The 26,291-nt window shown below is 33.1% G+C and overlaps 1 long non-coding RNA gene across 4 annotated transcripts; it reads right to left on the reverse strand.

The window, feature by feature from the left end:
• Positions 1-12,905: 12,905 nt before the first annotated feature.
• On the reverse strand, positions 12,906-14,426 carry LOC131607609 (uncharacterized). 4 transcript variants are annotated; one of them, XR_009285352.1, is made up of 3 exons: positions 14,143-14,426; positions 13,974-14,038; positions 12,906-13,642 (listed from the first exon to the last, which is right to left on the reverse strand). It is a non-coding gene; the product is annotated as an uncharacterized LOC131607609 (long non-coding RNA). The 4 variants fall into 4 exon arrangements; XR_009285351.1 differs by having other exon boundaries at positions 12,906-13,101; positions 13,597-13,642; positions 13,974-14,426; XR_009285350.1 differs by having other exon boundaries at positions 12,906-13,101; positions 13,974-14,426.
• Between the last annotated feature and the right edge of the window lie 11,865 nt (positions 14,427-26,291).

The following is a 26,291-nucleotide window of genomic DNA, read 5'->3' on the forward strand; positions in this document are numbered from 1 at the left end:
CCAACTCGATCGGGCCTTTCGAAGAAAATCGGTCGAACGTTGTCCACAAAACCGCTAAATCTTCGTCGTTCTTGATCTCAAAAGGTGTGAACTTAATGCCTCCCTCGTCGTTAAGCGATGGCGAGCGGTACTCGAGCTTGACAACCTTTCGATTCTCGGGATAGCGCAAAAGCGTGTTAAGCGACGGTATCAACTCCGCAAACGGCGTGTCGCGCGAGAAGCGAAATTGGAACGGCATCGGGTAGCCGGTTTCAAAGTAGACGAATGCTAGGTGGGGGTAGGTTTGTGTCATTTGTGTTTTGTGGTGTGAAGAGGATGAAGAAGAGTGTGTAGTATTTATAGACTTATTGGAGCATTGATGGCCCAACAAACCTTATCCTGCCTCAGGGGACATTTCGGAAATGAACTTCCGAAAATAGGAGGCAGACATGTATATTTCCGAAGTTCATTTCCAAATTATGCAGAAACAGACATAAATTTTACATTTTGTTGATTGCTTAGTGTGTTGTGTAAATTGAACAAATGGAATTGACATTAAACATAAATTAGACAAAGATGACATAAAACATACTTATACTATATATGTATTGAATCGGTCCGATTTTACATGATAAACAACAATACATACAAAAAATGATCGTTACAAACAAAAACGATCCGGAACGAACTAAAATTCACCGAACCAATCGGTGGATCCTAAGTCCAAAATAGGCACGTTCTTCGACCGCTCTCTATTTTGCTCGCGCTCTTTGCTCATCATTTCTTGAAACTCCGCCATTCTCGAAACGAACGGATCCGGCCAAGTCTCCGCCTCATTTGAACGATGTGTCGTCCATTGACAAGAAGTAGCCGGTATAGGACAACCCGGTTTCAAAAACACTTGAACGAAGTGCCGCGATAGTAGATACCCGATGCATATGATGCGGCCCGACGCGTCCAACGGCGGTCGACTATGAAGTGGAAAGAAAGTCTCACTTAGTCCAAACCTCGTCAAATCGACGCACACCATATCATATGCACTTGCTATTAGATGACCCATCTCGGGGAATGACATCCACTTCGAAATCGGAGCGATACCTGTAAGTGATGGAACAAGTGCATCATGAATTTTCGCAAACTTTTCTTGATTTTCATATAGTCGGCCGTAGATGTCCCGATACGAAGTCAACTCAAGCATTTGGTTCACGGTGTCCCATCCCCGACACAAATCTCCCTTGCTATCCCCCAACCACCTCTTGAAGACCGCATGTGCGGATTCAACTCGGTTAGTCGTGGTGCAACCAAGATGTCTAACCCGATTTGTCCAAGCGCACACGACTTTTTCTCTAACTTTGTCAAGAATGGTGGATTCGACGTAATGACAAAAGGTCTTAATGGAACCACACAAAGACCTAAAGTGTACCAATTTCTCGGTATACACCTCTTCGGAGTATGCATCCAAAATTTCCCTCCATGCCGCCATTATCCTATCAACCACAACACCGGCTTTGACAACTTTACCATTTTCATCCGGCCTATCTTTTGTCCCAACCGCGGGTTTCAACTTGCTTCTCACGTTGCAAGTTATGTGATACCGGCAAAGTAAAGCGGTAGATGTCGGGAAGACGGCATCGACCGCATTCATCAAAGCATTGTCCCGATCGGTGACAATGACGTTTGGCATAACCTCTTGATCAACTAACAAAGACTTACAAATTCCCAAGGCCCACGTAAAGTTGTCTTCTTTTTCACACTCCAAAAAAGCAAACCCCACCGAATAAGTCTTGTCCGTCGAGGTCACACCGATGATCTCTAGAAGCGGAAGCCTATATTTGTTTGTCTTGTACGTCGAATCCATGACTAGAACGGTTGGAAATGTGTTGAATAATTTGATACTTTTGGGATGAGTCCAAAAAATATCACGCACCGTAACTTTATCCTCGGAGGTTCGGAAGCTTGAAACATATTTGTTATCGTCTAGTAGTTTCAAAAGTTGTTGCATTTCCGACCGAGGGCCCATATTCAATACTGTGAGATTGTGCCGTTCATTGTAAACTTGCTTGATATTTGAAACGCTATCCGGATTCTTACGCTTCAAATCGGCAAGTATGTTGCGAGGCGCCACTTTGACTATCGTTAGGTCCGATATCACATTCCTCTCTTCGCGGGACAAACGGCACGCCATTGGATGTCCGTGTAACTTGACATCCAAGGCATGATTATGAATTCCATAAATTACGGTTAACCTCCACAAATCATCAACCCTCCGAGTAGCACGCAACTTAAACGGACACCCGCACTTTCTCGATCCCGTGTCCTCGTGTTTTAGCACCCGGTTTGATTGTACATAACTACCACCCCGTTCGCAATTCAAAACAACGAAAGCTTTCCGCCTACTATTTCCGTTGTCCGACCTTAAAATAACAATTCCAAATCCATATTTGTTAGCTTCCTTCCGAACCCAATCAATGTATTGTTCGCGACTACCGAAGCTCTGATCATTTGTAAAATGTTGCCGAACATCGACCGCATCGATCATAGGAGTAACGTCAATAATCGGATCGTTATTAACGTTGACAATTTCCGGAACTAATACTCCATCGTCTCGCACAATGTTGTCCGGATGCACCATACCTAACAAATGAATAAATTAGCAAAATTGGCCAAAACTGTTTTTTTTTAACTGCCAGGGCATATTTCGGAAGTTCATTTCCGAAATTTATTAGGTAATATATTTCAGAAATGCACTTCCGAACCATATCAGTTTCAGCATAAAATTTATCAATCAATATAGTGAAATAGGGGATGAAATGAGTGATGTTTACCTGAAATTGTAGCTTTCTATGCTCCCTTTAACGTGATCAACGGTTTGAAACTTGATTTTAGGGCGAAAAATGGATGGAGATTGATTGGGTTTTGGAGAGGGTTTTGAGATGTTTTGGAGAGAAATGATGAAATAGTGAAGGAGAGAAATTTGTATATGCAGGAATATTTTCGGAAATGAACTTCCGAAAATATTCACGTTTTTAAATTTTTTTAACTTCGGAGATGCATCTCCGAAAACACCACTTTTTTGGTGTTTTCGGAGATGCATTTCCGAAATGTATGAAAATTCAAAAAAAAAAAAACTTCGGAGATGCATCTCCGAAGCAGGGGCAGTTTTAGTTTTTCGCTGGGGGTGACCCCCATAGGGAGGTGGGTAAAGAAATCTTCAATTATATTTGTAATTTCTTGTAATAATTATTGTAAATATAATAAATCAGAGAGTTGTGTCTTTTATTTAAAGTAGACTAATGTTTGATCGAACTAGATAAATAAATTTTTTATGTTCTCGACTTTTATCTTCCTCTTTCTTGTTGTGAATTTTCTTACATTTATGGTAGGTTAATTTGTTGTTTGCGGTCGTTGTTCATAGTATAGTTCATTGAGAAAATTAAATCGAGCGGAGACTAATCCGTCGAGTCTTGTAAGATCATATAGGTGACGCAGGTCTCCCTCAAAATATTTAGCATTATTACATGTTCAAGATAGACATTGAATCCAAGACCTCTGGTTAAGCCGGAAGAAATCGCATCTCATCTAAATTCTCTTGAATAGTTCATGATTTCTTTTGAATGGCTTTTGAATGGCCCCAATCATTATTCTTTGTTCTACATTAACTTTTAATAATAACTTGATGTGATTGAATTTTTTAATTTCACAGCAACGAAATTAATATTATTGTTAACTTTTAAAAATAACTTGATTTGATTGAATTTTTTAATTTCACAACATAAACATTATAGCATAATTTGTTGAGTAAGTTACAGATCACACTGTCCATCTCCGTTGAGTATGGCTTTTATTTCCTAATTGTAATTTGAGCCATAAACTTTGAACAATCCAAAATCAAAACAACAGCTCTATTGTCGTAGACATGTGCATAGTTAAATGACCTTGCAATCAATGACATGTGCTTTGTTGTGCGTTTTTATGCCCTTTAATTGCTTAGAATAACATTTCATGTTATAACAATCTACAAACACAACGAATCCCCAATCCATACATGTGATATATTCATTGCCAAAATGATTCCTAGTAAAGCCACCACCAAAGCGTTGTGGTAGATCTAAAACTTATTCCTCTATTTTATTTTTTAAAAACAATGATTCTCTAAATATTTTTAATTAGATAAATTCGGTGGTTTTCAGTTTTCTGCTTTAAAGTTTTTTTTTTTTAATTTATTTAAAGTTTACAAAATTTCAAAAATCAAAATCAATTTTAAATTTAAGTTATTAAATTTTCAAAAATCAAGAATGGTTTCAAACATTAATATAAAAATAAATGATTATATATATATATATATATATATATATATATATATATATATATATATAAATAAATTCAAATAATTCCTATCATTAAATTTGTAACATAATTAAAACATATATAATATATTTGTTTAGTATTAACTTTAATAGTTATTAAAGATTATAGTTATTGGTTGTAAAAAATGTTGTTAATTAATGGTGGAAAGACTGAAGGTTGGTTTTAAAGATTAGTGGTGGTTTACGATAGTCGAAGTGATGGTTTGGTGATAGTCGGTGGTGGCAAATGATGGTCAGATTGATAGTCATATATAGAAGGGATGATGTCGGACAATGATCATAATGGTGGTTGAACATGCTCGATATAATGATTAATATTAATTAGAGTGGCAGAGTTATAGACGATAGTATTTATTAACGGTAATCATAGTGGTGATTGACGATGATTAGATAAGAGTTCATATAGTAATGATACTAGAAGGTTGGAGTGGTGGTCATTATATATATATATATATATATATATATATATATATATATATATATAACAACAAAGTTCATAATAAATCAAAAATATTTGAAAGTTAGTATAAGAATCACAACAAACATAATGAATAGATTTTTTTATTTAAAAAAGAGGAGTTTATAATGGTGTTTTTGAAGACATCTATCTTTCTTTCTTTTTTAATTCTCTGTTTTTCAAATTTAGAATTGGTTTTCAGTTGCTTTTGAGAGGCCCTTAGACATCATTGTGTAATCTTCTTTTCATAATTAATAGAAATAAGAGCTCACAATTTAAGATATAATACTATTAACAATTAGTATTATTATTTGTGGTTCTATGATGCGCAAAGCGATATGATAATTGTGTTGAACAAAAATCAATGATGATAATTTATTTATTATGTTGTCTAAAGAATATATAAGGGATATTTTTAAGTTATTAAAATTTACTTCACATCTTGACTATTAATTTTTTTTAATTTAATGGTTAAAATTAATAAGTATTATTTTCTCTCTTCATATTTAATTGTTTATTATTTTTAGCCATTAAATTAAGCAGAATTAATAGTTAAGATTAGGAGTAAGTCTTGATAACTTACTCTTAGAGTAAGAATATCCTTCTTCAAAGAATATATGTTTATGGATTTAAGAATTTAAATTACTAAAAAAAATTGGTGCTTTTGTAATTCTCAAACAGTTCCTAAAATTACACAAGTTAAACGAATTTTTCCTATCAAATATTAGTTTAAATACAATAAAGATTGCGCGTCTAAAAGATCCTCTAGTCTCTCCACTTGTGCGGGTATATTATAGAGATCCTTGTATGAGAGCAATTGCTAATAATCTTAGTGTATCTAACTCCCTTTATATTGAATTAATGGCTGCCATTTTATTCATTGAGTTCATGACAATGGTTGGTTCAACCTTTTGGTGGATTCCGACTCTATGCTTGTTTATAAAAAAAAAAAATCTAACCCTAAACAATGTCCCTAGAAACTTCAAACTAGTAACTTTCATTTTTAGGTCTCTCATTTATACATGGAAGAAGATACTTGTGCATATGAACTAGCTAATATTGCTTTTCGTTATAATGATTCTATTTAGTGGGAGAGTTTACCAAATTGTATTAAGTAATATTTCATTATGAACAGGGAGATTTTGGGAAATTTTAGATTGAACTCTACTCTTGATAATGGTAGTTTTTTGGTTCGATAGAGATTAAGCATGTTGTTGAAGTCTGATCACATGCTAATGTCGAAATCTTGCATGTTGTAGTCGAAGTATACTCAATCATGTAGTAGTTGAAATGTTAGGTTTGTTACCATATCGAACTGAGCCTTTTTGTTTAGTCCAATTGTTTAAGTTAGCTGTTGAGAGAGGTTGGTTGTTCTTATTCACTTGTAATCCTTGAACCCTTATTGAGTAAGTGAATAGTAAAACAGTTATAACCAATTCTAATTTTCTTCTTCTCTCTTTTGTGAAAACCTAATAGGGTTTCTTGTGTTTGTTCAAGAAGCTCAATCTTTCTCATAGTTTTGGTTTGTTCTTGACAATACTTTGTTACAACAAATTGGTATAGTGAGCAAGGAGAAGAAGATGTCGTCAATGAAGTATGAGATTGAGAAATTCACTAGTGTGAATGATTTCAGTTTGTGGAGCTTGAAGATGCAATCCCTACTAGTTCAGTAGGTTTTGTTGGAAGTATTGAAGAGAGTTGCAACCATGGATGTTGTGCTAACAGAGAAGGAGAAAATGTTAATTGTAGAGAAACCCCCAACATCATCATATTGAGTCTTGGTGATAAGGTTCCCCATCAGGTTTTGACGGAGAAGACATTGGCGGATGTATGGACGAAACTCGAAAGTTTGTACATGACCAAATCGCTGGTCAATCGTGTCTACGTGAAGCAAGTTTTATATTCACTCCAGATGAATGAACACAAATTCTTGGCTGAGCAATTGGATATGTTCAACAAGCTGATTCTTGATCTTGAAAAATATTGATGTCAATATTGATGATGAAGATCAAGCGTTGTTGTTGTTATTGTGTGCTTTAATTTACCATGTTCTCATTCTCACTTCAATGAAACTATCTTGTATGGAAGAGATTTCTTGACCTTTGAAGAAGTTCAATATGCCTTGTACTCAAAGGACTTAAACGAGAGGAAGGAGCATAAATCCTCGTCTATTGGCGAAGGTTTGTTTATTAAGGGGAAATTCTCAAAGCAAGATGGTAAGTTTGAAAAAAAAGGGTAAAAGTCAAAAGAAATCAAATGGTGGTGATACTTCTGCAATTAGGTGTTATCACTGTAAAAAAGAGGGTCACACTCGAAAGGTGTGCTCTGATCTACAGAATAATCATGGTGGTAATGGTGGTAAGGACAATGATAATGCAACCATTGTGCAAGATGATTTTGAAATATTTGATGTTCTTGTAGTTTTGAGTAGAAATTTTTGCAAGGAATGGATCTTGAATTCAAGTTGAACTTGGCACATGACTCCAAACAAAGATGTGTTTGAGGAATTTTATGATCAAGATGGTGGATCAGTGCTTTTAGGAAACAACAAAGCATGCAAAGTTGCAAAAATTGGATCTGTAAGAATCAAACTCTGTGATTAGTCTATAAATGTATTGATTGATGTCAGGTATATACCTGATATGAAGAGACATTTGATTTCTCTTTGTGAATTCGACAAGAAATGATATGTTTTCAAAGGAGAGCAAGATATCTTAAGGGTAATGAAGGGGTTGAAGGAAGTCTTGAGAGGTATTAAAAAGCAAGGCCTTGCACACGAGACTTAGCCATGTCAGTGAAAGAGGTTTGGTCAAATTGTCGAAATAAAATCTGTTATATGGTGACAAGGTCGAAAAGCTGGAGTTTTGCAAACCCTGTGTATTTGAAAAATCCTACTGAGTGAAGTTTAACAACGGTAAACAAAGAACATATGGATCCCTTAATTATATCCATGCTGGTCTTTGGGGCCTAAAAGATGTCCTTCACATTCAGATGCAAGGTATTTTCTATTCGTAGTTGATTACTATTTCAGAAAGTTATGAGTATTCATTTAGAAAGCTAAGGATGGAACTTTTGAAAATTTCAAAACTTGGAAGACTCTGGTCGAAAACTAAACTGGAAAGGAATTCAAGAGGTTAAGAAAAGTCAATAGTCTTGAATTTTGCAATGATGCATTTGACAATAATTGTGATGTGTTTGGTATGGCAAGACACATAACTACTACAGGTACTTTCCAGAAAAATGGTGTATCTGATAAATAGATGTCCCTTGACTGCCTTTAGGATGAAGACACCTGAAGAAGTATGGTCGGGACATCCACCTAATTTCGATAGATTTAGATTATTTTGTTGTGTCGCTTATGCTCACATTAGGCAAGACAAGGTAGAACCTAGAGCTTTGAGATGCATGTTCATAAGGTATATTGAGGGAGTAAAAGCCTATAGGTTGTGGTGCCTCGAACCAAGTCACGAAAGGTGTATCACAAGTCGTAATGTAGTTTTAAATGAAACAGATATGGTGTTCAAGAAAATTGATGATACTGATTAAAATGCAGAAATCTCTGAAGAAGAGCTGGAATATGAAAAGGTTCCTGTTGAGGTGTAGCATAATGATGCTTAATTGCATAACCCATATGAATTCGAAGTAGAAGCTCAAGTTGCTGATGAAGAAACTGAGGAAATTGTCTAGCGAGAGATAGGTCAAAAAGAGTCACTAAGTCACCTCAGAGACTTGGTTATGCATATCTTATATCGAACTGGGCCTGTTTGTCTAGCCTAACTGTTTAAGTTAGCTTGTAGCTTAAGTTAGCTTAGTAAACTATACATTAGTTCTCTCAATTTTTTTAGAAAGACTGGTTATTGTACTTATAATCTTTGAACCTTTATTGAATAAGTGAATAGTAAAACAGTTATAACAATCGTGATTTTATTCTTCTTCTCTCTTTTGTGAAAACCTAATAGGATTTCTTCTGTGAAGTATATATATATATATATATATATATATATATATATATATATATATATATATATATATATATATATATATATATATATATATATATATATATATATATATATATATATATATATATATATATATATATATATAACTCAAATCTCATAAAGTAAAAGTAAATTTAAATTTAAATTTGCAAAAGTGATAAAATTCATTTGACGATCATTTTTATCTTACAAATCAATTTTGACTTTTATAAATATGATCTACTAATAAAACATAATATTAAAATTTGATATTTTTAAGTTTATAATTTTTGTTGTTGTGTCAATGAGCTATCATCAATATAAAAACATACTGTAACACATAACACATATGCTACTTTTAATTTGTGGTGTGATGTCTAGGTAGCAATGGTTCTGTCATAGTTCTTGGTCCAGTTTCTTCCATGTTACATCTACATATTTTTCCCTGTATTTTTTGTCAGAGAAAGAGAAAGGAGGTGACAAATATGATGATTAGTTGATTAAGTTTTCTATAATTGAGGAACATACCACACCTATATACACAATCCCAATAAATACCAATACAAAATGATACTCCCTCCGTCCCAAAATAAGTGTCGCATTTGATAAAATTATTTGTCCTAAAATAAGTGTCGCTTTAAGTTTCTAATGCAATTTTAATTTTTATCTTCCAATTATGCCCTCTAATTAATACTCTTAATTTATTGTTCTCTCACTTTACATTTATGATCATTCAAATACACCAATAATAGACAGGGATAGTTTTGTAAAAATACCATTCTCTCTCTTTCATTTATTACATTTTCTTAATCTGTGTGAAATGATCAACTATGACATATATTATGGGACGGAGGGAGTATTAGAAATGACCAAGACATATACCAAGAAATTAATGGGAAGTGGGAACAATTAGTCCCCTACGTATCAAAAGAAAACCAGTGGCAATTGGGAAAACATGTGGCACCAAAACCATGGGAAATCAGGACAAATTAACAAGATATAGGTCACTTTCCTTTCACTTCATCCAATTATCTTATTACCTTTCTTAGAATGTTGCCATGCTGTCCCTTTCATTATTTTATCTCTAAACACGTGTTCAACACAAGTGGAAAAAGGATTCCCTCACAAATGGATATTGTTATTTATCATACTAGTAACAAACCCGTGCGTTCGCACGGGTTCTGGTATGCGATGCGCATTTGTTTCAGATATATATTTTTTAATAAAAAATGTTTGATATCCGTAAAAAAAAATTGAATGTATAGAAAAATGTCTGGTAGAAAAATGTCTGGTACCTGTGAAAAAATAATAATTGAATGTATAGAAAAATGTCTGGTACCCGTCAAAAAATAATAATTGAATGTATAGAAAAATGTCTGATACCCGTGAAAAATTAATAATAGAATGTATAGAAAAATATCTGGCACCCATGAAAAATTAATAATTGAATGTGTAGAAAAATGTCTGGTACCCGTAAAAATATTTAGATCTATAAGATAATTTTATAGATAAAAAACTTAGAAAATTAACTAAAATAACATATATTTTTATAAGCATGTTTAACTATATATGAAGTGTACATTTTTTATATATACATCAATTATACAAACATTAATAATTAATTTCTATACATAATAATCCAGAGTTCGTGTCGAGAGATCATGACTCTGGCCAAGTATTATTTCCACCAGGAGTCGAACTCGGTATGGGGATAAATTTAAATATAAATTTTTCTCTCCTTTATTGGTATAACATAAAAGTGAAGTTATTGTAGTAATTTGTGAAATTACTATGATAAATGTTTAACTTAACTAAAAAAAATTAAACAAACACCATTTTTTTTTATATTGTAACATATATAAATAGTTTCCAATCATAAAATTATTAACTTACCATAATTTCAAATTTTCATATCATTAATTATATTTTAATATGTATTCATACATGTTATTGTAATTAATATATTAGATTTTAAAAAAAAAATAGAGTACATGTGTTAGTCATATATTTGTTAATCTTTGTAGAAATAAAAGTATAGGTATTAAATTATATATTTAAATTAAGAACTATTAATTAATATAAAAAAATATTACTTCAGCGATTTAATTGCAATTTTTTAATTCAATTTGTAGAGATAATATTTTAAAAAGTTTAATGATGTAAAAATAATTTAAATTAAAATAAATAAATAGCTGTAGGTTCAACCTAGGCATCATTGGATTGATAAGGTGTGATCTTTTAAAATCAATCAACTATTAACAAAAACTGTCTCTTCAATGCTTTGAAAAGTGAAAATATTGTCTTCTCTTATCTCATGAAAAGTAACGTACAAAATACTCCACTACAAATACATGAAACATCATTCAATGAAATTAAATAAATGGAAATGAGTATAAATAAATGGAAATGAGTAGAGTAATTAAAAATTATTTAATGTTGTATTAAATAATCAATAATTTAGTCTTTTAATAATAAGATAATTATTTTATACTAATAGATAATACATTAAAGACAATACTTACACAAATCATTAAGATCATTAAGTGAAAAAAAAGGAAATTTTAGACAACAACAAAATAATAATAAAACTTGCTTTTTTTGATAACATGTTATCAAATTAAATAATACATGATACACTTTCCGACAGTAACATAGCTACTTCATGTGTTAGCAAGAACTAAGCATAAAGTTAAAGAAATCAAAGAAAATTACAATAAATAGAGTCTAATTTTCCATTTAAAAGTTTTGCTTTAAATTAAAAATAATTTCAATTAAAATATTAGATACATGAAAAGTTAAAAAAACAACACATTTTTCCCGTGGATTTACACAGATTTTGGCATGGATACTCGTGCGTTCACACGGTACTGGTGTATTACTTGTGCATTCCAACAATAATATTTTTTTTATGATGTGAAAGATCAAACAATGTTGTAACCACAGAACATACTAAGGACTTTCTTACCAAGTATTTTTCCCGTTATAATCAATAGAAAACTTATTCTCGTTTACATCAATAAAACTCGTGTGTACGCACGGGTTCTGGTGTGGTATGCACATATTTTCACAGATATAAATTGTCGTTTCTAAAAATATTTGTATCAGCGATACACTATTTTTTCATTAATATTATAAATCATTGTAAAATAAAATGGTTGATTTGAAGTGCACCATATATCAAAAAATAATATTAGAAAATTAGAAAGAATGATTATAAATTAAATACTCAATCAAAGTAATATTACATGCAACAATATTTAATAAATGATATTCAAATATATTCAAACAATTTTCAAAATGGGATAGTGATGAGTTGGTAGGGAAGAGAGAGAGTAGACAGGAGAGACTTGATTTGTATTTAAGGGTGGAGAGATAAAAAGTTGAATGGTGTTTGTGAAGAGAGAGTTATGATTAATTAATGTGTGCTGATAGGATGCATCATCTGCTTTTTTAAAATAGACTGAGACACATGGGACAGTATGTTAGCAATAGTACTTTTATCACAGTAAAAAAAATAATACTATTAATATGCAATAAAAGAGTCAAGATTGAAATAATATATCTATGCTATTATGAACAATGTCAATATCAATCACGAAAAAGCAAATAGTCTAAGTGGTGTTATGTTTTTACACAAAAGTTAAATGAAAAATTGTTTGATTCAAATATGCTATGTTGTCCTAGTACATTGGAACATACATGATATAAGACTATCATTGTTTTTATCCAATTTTTTTTAAAGTCAAAATAGTATATCATCATTCATCAGAATACAAAACTAAACAACATTTAAAATAAAACTAAATCCTCTCCAAGAACCTCATAAATTACGCATTAATCACAAATTCAAAAACAGATCCTCTACTACTATCATCAAATTCAAATTCTTGCTTTATATATGGATCCTGCCATTTTCCAAGACAATGGTGTTTCATTATATGCTATTAACTGCAACTAATAAAAATTATTAATAACAAATATAAAAATTCATAACTCAACAATGTACTATAAAATTAAAATTTAATATCAATTATTTTATTTTAATAACTTTCTTTAGTACAATGATTATTATGTTTTAATGATCATTTATTATAGTAATTTTAAATATTTTAACTAATAATATATCAAATATTTTAAAATAATTTAGATTAAAAATAAAATAAGTATGTATGATTATTTATTTAATTTTAGATACATCTATCATATAATATTTAAAATTAACTATCAATCTTAAAAGAGAATAATTTTTTGCCATATAATCTTTCCGGTCTTCCATATCAATCTTTTTATCTTCTTTTGAATCAACCTCCTTCATTGTCTAAAAAAAGATCAAGTCAAGAAAATAATGAGATAAGAAGTAGATTGAGAAAAATATAGAAATTGAAGGAACACAAAAAATTCTTATTAACCTTTCATATAATAGATTCAACAATATCATTTAAAACTGTAGCATACGAATCAATCATAATAGTCAACACTTCTCCTTCAACTTTAATATGTCATTATGTAAAAAAAAAGATAATAAGATGGTGAAAAAGGTAGAATAAAAATACATAATTAAAATACTTATATAAATTCATACTCAATCAAAATTAATATTTTGTAAACAAAACAGAAAAAATTAGGATAAATTATGACATTCAAGTAAATCAAATATCCACAAATATTTTGTATTAATATATTTTAGGAGTTCTGAAGACCTAGCCATCCAGTAAGAATGGGAGAAAAAAAATAAAATGCACTAAATTTATGTTGGTGAGTGGATGCACACGTTAGAAAAGAGTAGATTAATAGTAGTAGCATAAGAACATACCAGAACATGTCTGACCAAGAATAGAGAGGAATATTTGTTCAAATCCCTATCAAGCATCAGATATGCTTCATCATAAAAAGAGGAATGAAAGACATAATAAAAAATAAATAAAGGTTTCAAAAAAATAAACTATTTCTATCATTTAAATCAAAACCAGTGGAATGAAACACTAAAGAGTAGACACAACTCATTCTCAACAAAAAAAATAGTTTTCAAATTGCATATAGAAGTAGTTAAGTTCTCATTGTAGACTAAACACACAAATCATTCTCAGCAAAATTGCATATAGAAAAAATTAGAGAATATTCATGAAAAAAGAAAACAATAATAATGAAAATAAATGAGTATAGAAGGAGATTTCGTTTTACATGACTCACCTTTCAGATCTGTTACTTGAATGCATCTGTAACCCCAAATGAAGTTCAAATATATGTAAAAGAAACTGAAATGAAAACAAAATTGAATCAATAAAACCATATTTACCCAGATCCGAGAGAAAATATGCTCAGTAACAATAACAACAAAAATCTAGATTTGAGAGAAAACCTGCAAATCAAATAAAAAATAGATTTAGCACTCAATAACAACAACAAAATTCATATGTGAGAGAAAAACTATAAAAGATTTTGGTTACTTGAAAGAAGAAGTAGAATGAGAAGAAAGAATAGGGTTTAGGGTTAGTGATATGAGAGGAAAGATGAAATTTCTGAGAAGGAGAAAGAGAGACTATGAAATGAAAGAGAGAGAAAAAGAGAGAAAAAATAAAGTGGTTTATTATGTGGTTAGAAGATGTTTTGAGGTAAAAGAAGAGAGAGAATGAAGGAGAAGTGTTCCACGTGGCAACATAATGAAGCAGAAGGACATATTGGTACTTTCCAGAACAATGTATTTTCTTATATTGTAGATAGAGAAGCTGGACTTTTGTTAAGAAATAAAGGGGTGAGAGTAGTTTACACTTTACAATATAGAAAACAAAATGCATTGTATCAACAAAAACAAAATGCATTATTGTATTTGAAGTTGAAACTTACTCAATTGAAAAAAAAAAATTTAATACATATTCTCATATGTTATATGAACGCTTTTTAAAAAAATCTTGTAAATAAAGATTGAATAAAAAATTAAATGAATTCTCATAATATTTGAATATTCTCTATTTTTTATCTTTATTATATTCAGTCATTAAGAAAGTTAATAGCTATTTTTTAAATTTTTTATTTTTTTTATTGACTGGATGGACAACGGACTTTTTTTAATCTTTTTATTATTTTTAATATTATGATGGCATTTTATCTTTTGCTTCATATAACTCCATCGCCTTACAAATGGGCTGAAGTGAATGTTTTCAAGCTATTGTGCTTTTAATTGATGTTAATGCATGTTATCTAACTAATTAATAAATATATTAAATAAATTTTACTAACATCAGATTATAAATATTTTATTAATTAATATTAAATAAAATTAAATATTAAATAATAATAATACATTTTTAAATAATAAATTAATATCAAATGTAAATTTTTAATATACTTCAAATTGATATCGATTAATATTAAATATTTATTAAATAAATTGTAAACTATATAGAACCATAAAAAATATTAAAATGTATTAAATAATCAACAAAAGAAAATGTTTACAAATGAGAAACATTTAAATAATCAACTATATAAATATTTATTATATAGTTGATACATTTCTTTAGTTGATACATATTTCTATAGTAGATATATTTAAAGTATAGTTAAAATAATTCGTAAATTGCAAACTATATTTAAAATATAATTATATTTAATATATAGTTAAAATGCATTAACATCAATTAAAAGCACAAAAATTAAATCCAATTTTACAATATAATATATAATGAAAAGATATAGTTAAAATATAGTTAATAAATACTATAATTATTTAGTTATAACAAATATTAAAAAAAACATATCCAAAAATTTCAATTAAAAGCATTAAAGTAAGATAAACAAATTTCAAAACGTTAAAGTAAGATAAATAAATTTCAATTGAAAAGTCCAAAAATTAGATACAAATATATAAATGTTAGAGTAAAATAAACATGCATTAACATCAAAAAAAATGGTAATAATCTTATCAGCTAAGAACATTTGAATCATCTAAGACATCAATTGAAATATTTCTTATGCTTTATCCATTTTACCTCTTCAATTTGTTAAATAAATTTTAAGAATTAACTTGTCATTTGATAATATCACTGTTGATAAATTCATTTAGATATGATCTCTAAATGGTGATCTATTTTTTAAAGATTCCTACTAATGTATCTAGAGAGATCACAATTAGCCTTTTTGGACAAAACTCATTTGACATCCATACATACCACTTGCTAAATAATTAATGATTTAGAAGCTTATGGATAATGTTATTGCAATAGAAAACAACCTGATTAGTAGGGGAATACATATGGATTTGAGGTGCTCTCTCAGCAATCATGATGTGAAAACTGCATACTATTTATTTCTTAGATGTGGGTACACCTTACATTTCAAGCATTGGATACTGCATACTATTTATTTCTTAGATGTGGGTACACCTTACTTTTCAAGCATTGGATAGATCGATTGTTTGACATAAACATTGATAAAACTAATTACGAAAGCTTATTCAAACTAATTACTTTGTTTGATGTGTTTGCAAAATCGCAGTAAAGACAAATTGAAGTACATATGGCACCAGAGAGCTACCTTATGAAAGAGTAAAGACAAATTAATCAAAGAAACATCCAACGACTCCCTGCATCACACACTTAACAAATAGCAAGTTATTATAAGCACTCTATTATATAAGGGATATGAGTGAAAAATTTAGGTGCACAATTTCAAATTTAATTTTCATTCACCATTCTCCCTCACATATTGACTTGAGCAATGGAGTGCTAACTTTGCAAGTCAGCCCCTCCTCCACCGCATCAGAAGCTCATATCCACCGTTATCCTTCACAACGATTGAATCACCAACGAAATTTGGTTCAATAATGAAGCAGTGGCATAGTGTGTGGGAATCGACTTCTGATTCCTGTGTTTTCCGTAATCACGCAATCTCTTTTTGATCCATTAATTCAAAAAAAAATCAGTTTATCATATCAGAGTTCTCAAAATTGAACATTAGATCCACCACCGTTTAACCTAATCAAATAGCATATCAACCTTGATTTCCTGAATTTTTTATATTTTTTATTTCCAAACTATTCAATAATGACTGGGTATAGGGCTACTCGTTCCTCCGTATTATGCAAAGTTGTTACCGCTGCCAATATTGCTCAAGCGGTGATCATTCAACCACTTGTGCCTCATCTTCAAGGTATCATAGATCAAATAGCAAATACTCCATTGTATCCAGATCTACTCCAACCACCTGAGATTGCAGGATCTACTCCAATTCCTCTAATCATACCGCCGATACCACCACCAATTTCACAACCTGAAACATTGTCTAGTTTCTAACTGTTGCAAGTCAATCTCTGAATACAAGGCACCAATGAATTACTAAAAAATTTGTACAACATGGTTATGCAACATAATTCACAAACAATAGAGGAGAGGTTGCTTCTCTTAAAGAAAGCATACACAACACGCCCCCACAGCCACAGGGAAACACTGAGCAAGAGGTTATGTCAAAGAGAAGCTAAGCCTTCATCCCCGAGGCGACCACATTGAGAAGAGATTAAGCTTCAAAATAGTAGAAACACCAGACAAGCAAGAAGAACCAAATCCCTCATTAGAGCCCTGAGGGAGACCGAGGTAGAAATACTCCTCCACAGTACCAGGTAGAGAAACAACCAACAAAGAATCCGCAAAAACATCCTCTATGCCTATACATTTTTGATAGTAGAATACCAAAATTATTGGAGAAACCTCTTAAGCTAGGAGAATACAACGGGAAGGGAGATGTCGATAAGCACATGCAACTTGTCAATAGTTAATTGAACTACTTCCACGCTGATGAAGCTTCCAAATGAAAATTTTTTCGTTAACCTTGATTAGCTCACATAAACTATGGTCCAATGCTCTGTTGGACGGGAGCATCGAGTACTGGACCTACCTATGCGAGAGCTTCACCGTTCACTTCACGGTCCAAAAAAAGTAGCCACTTACAGTAGTTGCCTTAAGCGGCAAAATGTAAAGAATGAGAGTTTACAGTCTTACATAGACCATTTCATGGAAGTGGTCGTTGAAGTAGAAGGAGCCAAAGAATGTCTCAAATGTTAGATATTTAAGAATGGTCTACTATGGTATTGCCCCTTCATATAGAAGCTATTAAGAAGAGAGAGACGTGTATAAAAAAGAACTACTGAACATGGCTCAATATTTCATCAACCTCGAGGAAAAGTTGAACACCCCGTTCAATAACCAGATTATTACTGAGGCCAATCCTAGTTATCCGATAGGGGAAGGAGTCTCACTGGAGGTAGGATGAATCTGAACGGGGAACGCAAGATCGATACAATAAGTAAACTCCTTTGAATGTGTCACGAGAAAATAATTTATCAAGAGTGTGCTAACACATAATTTGGAAAGGGAGGATAAAAAGAAACTGATTATACGAATATGTGAAGGAAGGAAAAAGAGAGAGAACAATTGTCCAAGAGTAAGTCCCTTCAAAATTTGAAGATGTTGAGACTAGTGGTGAAGATAAGAAGGCTAGCAAGGGGAAATGTCAATACATTGTCGCTATCACTAGAGGGGCGCCCCAGGAAAACATCCCATCCAATGGTTATGTTTAAATAGAATGCCGAGGTAAAAGAACAACGATGTTAGGTCATCAATTTGGGGGTAAACACTATGTAGCATTTTTCGTTGGGATCATTCTTTATGAGCAACATACATTGTGAGAGAGACACCACATATTCACTCAAAACTTTAAGGTGATATGTGTGTCTCTCACTTATAAAATGTTCAATCTCCATTTTTATAATCAATGTGAGACTACCCCACACTTGTTTCTCGACACTTCCAGCTCTCACTTGTCTTTCTCAACAAATGAAACTACAAGCTTGTTTGGATTGAGTTATTTGATCTTACCTAGTGACATAAGTTCCATGATACTATATGTTTTAAAAAATTTATGTAAACAACTTGCGTTATTGTTCAGATTTTACCAAATGATTAAGCTTTATTTAATATTTAACTTGACATTTTATAATTGTCAAAAAAAAAAACTTGACATTTTATATAATATGACTTTATAAAATATCATAATTCAATGTTACTTTAGAATAATACATTTAAATACAAAAAAAAAAAAAAACTAATGTAGGTTAATAAATTTTAAAATTTAATTCAAAATACAACATTTAGTTATTAAAAACATTTAATCATATTTATTTAAATATGTCAGCCTTATATCTTTAAAAAGTTTTTTAATGACTTATAACTTAAAAAAAAAAATTAAGTTAAGTAGACTTATAAAAAAAATTCATACTTTCTCTCTTTTTAAAAAAGTTTTGTATGGTCTAGACTTAATGAAGGTTATCTCGTAAGTTCTTATTAATTTGTCTAACCTACTCCCAGGATTCAGAGGTATAATTTTGGAAAATTTCTTTATCAACCCCCATGTCTTCTTGGTCACCTCTGGTGAAAAACCCAAACTACCCTTAACTTCGGAAATGCATTTCCGAAATGCAAGAAAAAGGTGTTTTCGGAGATGCATCTCCGAAAGCGCCTTTTTTTTTGAAAAAATTGTCTTATTTCGGAAGTTCATTTTCGAAAACAGCATTTCGGAAGTTCATTTCCGAAATACTGCGCGTTTTGCAGATTAAGCAAAACAGCCCCCTCCCCCTAATCATTTACCCTAATCTTCTTCCAAACTCAACCCCAAGAGATTTTTCTGCAAACCAGTTCCAAGCTACCTCAAAGGCTCCATCTACTTGCTCTATTACATTCAAAAGTCCTCCAATCTATTCAATCGGTAAGCATTTTGATTTTAAGATCTATGATTAAAATGTATATTAGGGTGTTTACAAATAGCAAAAAATGTATTAGGTTAGGTTTATACTGATATTTAGGATGTTTAGAATGTGTAGACATAGGTTTGATGTTTGGTTTAGGGGTCTGCCATGGAAGTTGCAGAAAACTTCCTAGCAGGGGTGTTTCGGAAGTTCATTTCCGAAAACACCTCCATCCCAGTTTCGGAAATGAACTTCCGAATTGTATCAGAAGTTCAATTTTTTAGTTTTTTTCTTTTGTCTCGCATATTAATCGATTTCAATTGTTTACAGGAACATGCCAGACAACCAACCAGCACGCATCAGACAGGGTAGGGAGACCCAGACTGCGTCGGATAAAAGCGAGCAGGCGGCGGCGCAACTGGCGTCGACACAGGGACGGGGGCAGGGCTGGGGGCGACGTGTGCGAGTTCCCGTGGGCGAGGGAGAGGGTACATCTGCTTCAGGATCTAGGAGTCGACTGGCTCGGGTATCTTCTTCCCGCCAGCGAGAGGAGGAGGAGGAGGAGGAGGATGAGGAGGAGGTGGCGGCAGTGCCCTACCACGAGCCGGAGGGGGTACCGGATGTTGACCCTCCAGCCGGGGAGGAGGATGAGCAGGAGGACAGCTATCCGGGAGGGCCCTTTGACACTTCCGTGCTGATTCACTACCACGATCACGTCGCTCAGCGTATTTGGGAGGGAGAGGTATTTTTTATAAATTAACCGTTTATTTGTCACCATTTTTTATAATTTAACCGTTTATTTGTCGCTTATTTAATATATGTCGCTTATTTGTTTTTTTTGTAACAGGAGAGAGAGCCGTTGAAAATGGTGAACCACGCCCGGAAGATTTTCAGTCTGTTTAAACCAGCAGCTGAGTGGTTTAACGACCATGTGCGAGGTTCAGGGCTTAGCGGGCTCTGCATGACGGGGTACACCACCATCAGCACCGGCATGCAGGGGGCATTTGTGGAGCACTGGCACAAGGAGACGTCCTCTTTCCACTTGCCGGATGGGGAGATGACGATCACCTTGCATGACGTGTAATGTCTTCTCCACCTGCCGATTAGGGGGCCGCTGTTGCACCACTCCCGGATCCAGAGGGTCGAGGCCATTGAGTGGATGACGCTCTATTTGGGCATGGAGCACGAGGTTGCTCACTTTGAGTGCGTCACGACATCTGGGCCTCATATCCGGTTCACCACACTGAGCGCTTATTTTGAGCACCACCTGGACGCGGCGGCCGATGCCGAGCAGGAGGGTGACGAGCTATTCACACAGTATCACCGCGGCTGCGCTCTCCGGTGCTGGTACATGCATGTGGTAGGCGCTGCATGCTTTGTGGACAAGAGTGCAAGGTACGTCGACGTGACCTACCTCCGCTACTTCATGGACCTGGATACCGTTCACCAGTGGAACTGGGGGGCAGCTACTCTGGCATACCTCTACCAGAAGCTGAATGAGGCCTCTAACTGGAGGACGAGGCAGTTGGTCGGATCCTGCACACTACTTACGGTACGTTTTATTTTAATACATTATCGTATTTATTTATTTATTTATGTTTCGTGTTTATTTTTAATACATTATCGTGTTTCTGTTTCAGAGCTGGATCATCTCCTACTTCTCCCGCATCCACGGCTTTCACATCGATCCTACGTACGTGGACGCCATGCCCAGGGCCGCCAGATACGTTTTCCAGAGGGGGAACGATGCGATGGGACCATACCGTGGATACTTGGACCGCACGATGCACGACGACGTCACCTGGAGGTCGTTCAGCGACTACGCTTAGATTGTCCCCTTTGACGGCATTGCTCTATATTCAGGTTGGCTGGCATGCGGGACTACCATCATGGTCCGGTATCTCCCTGAGCGGTGCATGCGTCAGTTCGGATTCGTGCAGCGGATACCCAGGTCACCCTTTGAGGCTGCTCCCGACACAGTGACCCGGGTGCAGCTCACTGCCATATGGGAGGACTGGCAGCATCATGTGGTACCGCAGGAGTACCGTCTCACTCGGGTCACACAGGACTGGCACAGTGAGGAGGGATACGTCACATGGTTCTATCGGGTGTCACATCCCCTGCTGAGACCCGACGTTCCCGGCGCTCCTAGGCCAGCACACGAGGAGATCCTGGAGAACAAGCAGGCCGAGGATGACCACGCCATTGATCTCATGCCGATCTGCCAGCGGATAGAGATGCTTGGGCGGGACGCGTTGGATCGAGGTGTCGTTCAGCAGGGCGGCCCAGAGGCTGTGGCCGTGATGGAGATGATCGTCACTGATGCGGGCCGTGCGGCGGCATACAGGCGGCAGAGGAGGTCCCAGGGAGAGAGGGTTAGGCACACTCAGTAGTGGTCGGGTTTATTTATTTTTTGTTTTCGGATTGTATCTTTAGCACATTATTATTATTATTTGGATTCAGATCGGTTGTATATATTACTTTTTTTTATCATATTAGTATTTTCACCTTTATATGTCGTTTATTTTATTTCCCGGTTTCTTTTAATTAAAAATACGAAACTGTTAAGAAAAACATTAAAAAAAAATCTCTGTTTCTGCATAATTCGGAAGTGCATTTCCGAAACCCCTCAAAATCTGAACAAAGGTGTTTTCGGAAGTTCATCTCCGAACACACCCCCCATGAGGTGTTTTCGGAAGTTCATCTCCGAACACACCCCCTATGAGGTGTTTTCGGAAGTTCATCTCCGAAGACACCCCCCATGAGGTGTTTTCGGAGATGCACTTCCGAATTGTGAAATTTTTTTTAAAAAAATCAAAGCTTCGGAAGTTCATTTCCGAAGCAGGGGTAATTTGGGTTTTTCGCTGGGGGTGACCCCATAGGGAGGTGGCTAAAGAAATTTTCTAATTTTGAATCTCAATCAACTATTTTGAAAATCTGGTTTAATATATTAGTCTACTTTAAAGTTTATTTTTATATGAGTGTATTTAAATAAGTAGTTTGATATATGTTTAAATTGACTAAAGAGCTAATAAACCAATTTTATTAGACTCCATTTTAATATTAATTAACATGAAATTTTAGAGAATCAGCCTATGTATAGTATCACTTTTCAATTTTATTTTTATAATGCTAAATTTGAATATGCCAAAAACTCATGTAGGTTGATAAACATAAATAAGGAAAAAAATAGTATAAAAAAATAATTTGTTTTTTAACTTTAATGAATAAAAGATGCAAGTATTTTCTCGAAAATATTTTTACAGTACAACACAGATAAATTTTCTTATATGTTTTACTCATTAGTTAAAAGGGTTGAATGATATTCTCTCATAGATTGGAGGTAGAGGGTATAAATTGGGGTAGAAGGTAAATTGCTTAGATGAACAATGAGGTTTCTCAAACAACTCTGGTTGGGCCTTATATCAGTTCAATATGTTGGTCCTTCTTAACAGAGGATTTAACCTTCTATCCTCCAAATTATACCTCGCACCCATTTTTAATTATTTCAAAAATGTTCATAAATAAAGTTGAAAGTGTCTAAGAACGAAATTTTCGATAGTTTTATAAAATTTCCGGGAACATATCAAATTTTTGGTATAATATTATGAGAAAAAAAATTATTCTACCAAAAATTTTAACATATACTAAAATTTTCAATAGTGTAAAAAGAATTCTTTTCGAAAATGCACTACAAATTTTTTTGAAATATCCGATAATTTTGAAAAAAAAATCCAATATTTTCATAAAATTCCCGAGAAACACAAAAAGAAAATTAGGGGCATAAGACTAATTTACTCTTCTCAATAAGATGCTTGCTTTACATTCTCTATTTTATCATAAAATATACAATATTTATAATTACTAAATTAACCATACAATATGCTAATGTTTTTTAACTTGTAACTTATTTTAAAAAATGTCTTTTATAAATTATATAGCTAAAAGAAATATTTATTTTATTTGTGAAGAGAGTTTTAAATATCTAATTGTGGGAATTGGATCGAACTCTAGTTTCGATAAAGATTAATATTATCCTTTTATTCTCTTGTGAGATCCAAATGATTGGGTTAACTTCATTCTAAAATTTTCAGCTACAAATGACTATTGTAAATAGGCAAGTTTCATTCTAGAGTCTTTCACTGTTTGTTTACTAGGTTATACAAGAGTTTTAGTTACAAGAAAGAAGATGTTGCCATTCTATAGAAATCTTCTACTTGTCTATTAGGACAACAACATCAACCAATTTTAAACTTCGATACTCGGAACCACACAAGATTTCCCCACATTTAGGATTAGAAATTTTGTTTCTTTCTTTTGCTTCAGAAACTCAAACTCTATTGAAATCCTTCAAATTTAAAGGCCGTCTCAAATAATTCATAAATTCTATTTTAATTTTAAAAAAATGACTCTAAAAAAAAGAAATACAAAGAATTCAGCATGAACGCGACTGGATCCTAAAAAGCGTACATAATGAATCTTCATAATGTTGATTTTGAATCTTGATTGAAACAAATCTTGAATAAATATGAATCTCTTATGAATACGAAATTCAATCTTTCTAATACAGATTCAAGATAAATCTTTTCTAAACTAAAACAAGCTTTGACAATCATATTTTTATTCGATACAAAAGGAATCAAATCTCCAAAGCGCGAGATATACTTCAACCAACCTTGCACGCCAAGAAAACAACTCAAGACATGATGTCTCATAGAATGCATGACATTTTGCTTAACATGTTTCTTTCCCCTAAAGCGCAATAACCACTTCGAGACAAGATGTCTCTCAACTTGACAGAATATCTTATTTCACATGTTGCCTACAAAATTTTGACAATCACATGTAATAACTAACTCCCCCTTGGCCAATTTTTAGAAAAATCAGAATATGCAAGATGTTATGCACATTCTTACAGACATTCTTTCATATAAGTCTTATATTTTAAAGTTGAATAGCAAAGATACATAATTTCTTACAGACATAACATGTTGACCAACATCATATCACATTAGAGCTTATAAAGAACATGTTAAAAAAGCACCACATCATATAAGGAAGCCACTTGCAAAAAATGAAATGAGCTTAATGTGCTTTTACTCACCCTATTTTCCATAAATGGACAAAAGATAAAGACATATTATTCGGTTCTTAAGGGTGTACACATCAGAAGAATAAGAATATGGGACATATTTCCTATACTCAAAACTCTCTGCATCATTGAAACCTTTTGGAAGGTTTACAATTCATTCCTTCACGAGTCATGGGTGGAACGAACCATCATCGACCATAGTCTTTCTGAATTATGCGTCATTCCATAGTTCCATAATTTCTAAACATTTTTGGGATTATTTGGACAACTCTCTCTCTCCATCTCTCTCTCTCTCTCTCTCTCTCTCTCTCTCTCTCTCTCTCTCTCTCTCTCTCTCTCTTTGTCTATGGTTCTATACACCTAGGGGTGGACAAGAAGTAACCATCCGACCATACCCGACCGGTCCGAATCCGGTTTTGGGCCACGGTTCGATTTACTTTGGTTTATGGGTTTTCTCGGTCCACCAGCTTGGATATTAACGGATAAGATTGGTCGGATTCGGTTGGTAAAATGAGGCCCGTCGGAATCCGATCTGAACCGAACATATATACTGTATTGGATTTTTAGCCCATATATTACTATGTTACTAGGCTGGATCTCAGAAATTTGGCCCAAATTAATATCCTATATATCTTTCAGGATTACGGTTTCTTATTCTTTCACTTTCATCTTTTCATCTGCCTCACTCGTAAGGGTTTCCTCCGCCGCTGGGATATGAAGAAGTTATCTCTTTCAATTTTCTCCGCTATTGTGCTATGAAGAAGCTGCCTCTGTAAGTCTCTTTTCATCTTTTACTTTTTTTTTCTTGAAGCAACAATACTGGAGTGATATGGATGTTTTAGGATTAGGGTTAGTGGTTACCATTCTCACTCTCTTTCTTTCTTTCAGGATTGAGATTCCTTGATTGTGTTTTTCAATATTGAAGTGATTTGGAAGAGTGAGCAAATAGACAACGATGTAGTTTGACATGGTAACACCCCCTGTAAGTTCTCTTTGTTGTTTATACGATGAACTGGAACTTAATGCTCTCGATTGTTTATCAGGATATTTTCCACAAATCAATTGTAAAACAAGGAGGTTATGTGATTCTATAAAGGTATTGAATTTACTTATTTATTAAAATATGAATTATCTTATGATCTGTGTTGTTTTCTTACGAACTCATGCCTTGTGTTTGGATCAGTTGAATGATGTTCATGAAGGGGTAGACATTAAAGAAAAAGAAAACTCAGTAATTTTCTACCTTCTGAATATTTTATTTCTGATGAATCTAATGTCTATTTGTTTGGTTAGTTCTTGAAAAATTGTTCCTAACATATTTGATTGAGCATTTTGCTGCAATGTGTTTTAGACTTTTGAATAGCACAGTGAAAAGAGCAAATGATTTTGTATACACGAAGTTGCTTTTTGGTATGAACCTGAAAGATACAACTTATGTATTTATGTGTTGAATTTGTCTGATTCAAGTTTCAACAATAAATCTACTGTGAAATTATAGTTTTCTGTATTAGTGGCTAATTCTTTCTTAACATTCTTATGCATATCTGATAGTGGCTACTGCGAGTTTAGTTTTTGGTTAGTTTTTGTTGTTTTGAGTTAAGAAAATGAGATCTGAAAACGAGATCTGTCATCTAATATTTTTGTGTTGAATTTGTCTGATTTTTACAGGTTATAAATCTTG

This window comes from Vicia villosa, linkage group LG5, assembly GCF_029867415.1.
Source record: "Vicia villosa cultivar HV-30 ecotype Madison, WI linkage group LG5, Vvil1.0, whole genome shotgun sequence".
Lineage (NCBI taxonomy): Eukaryota > Viridiplantae > Streptophyta > Magnoliopsida > Fabales > Fabaceae > Vicia > Vicia villosa.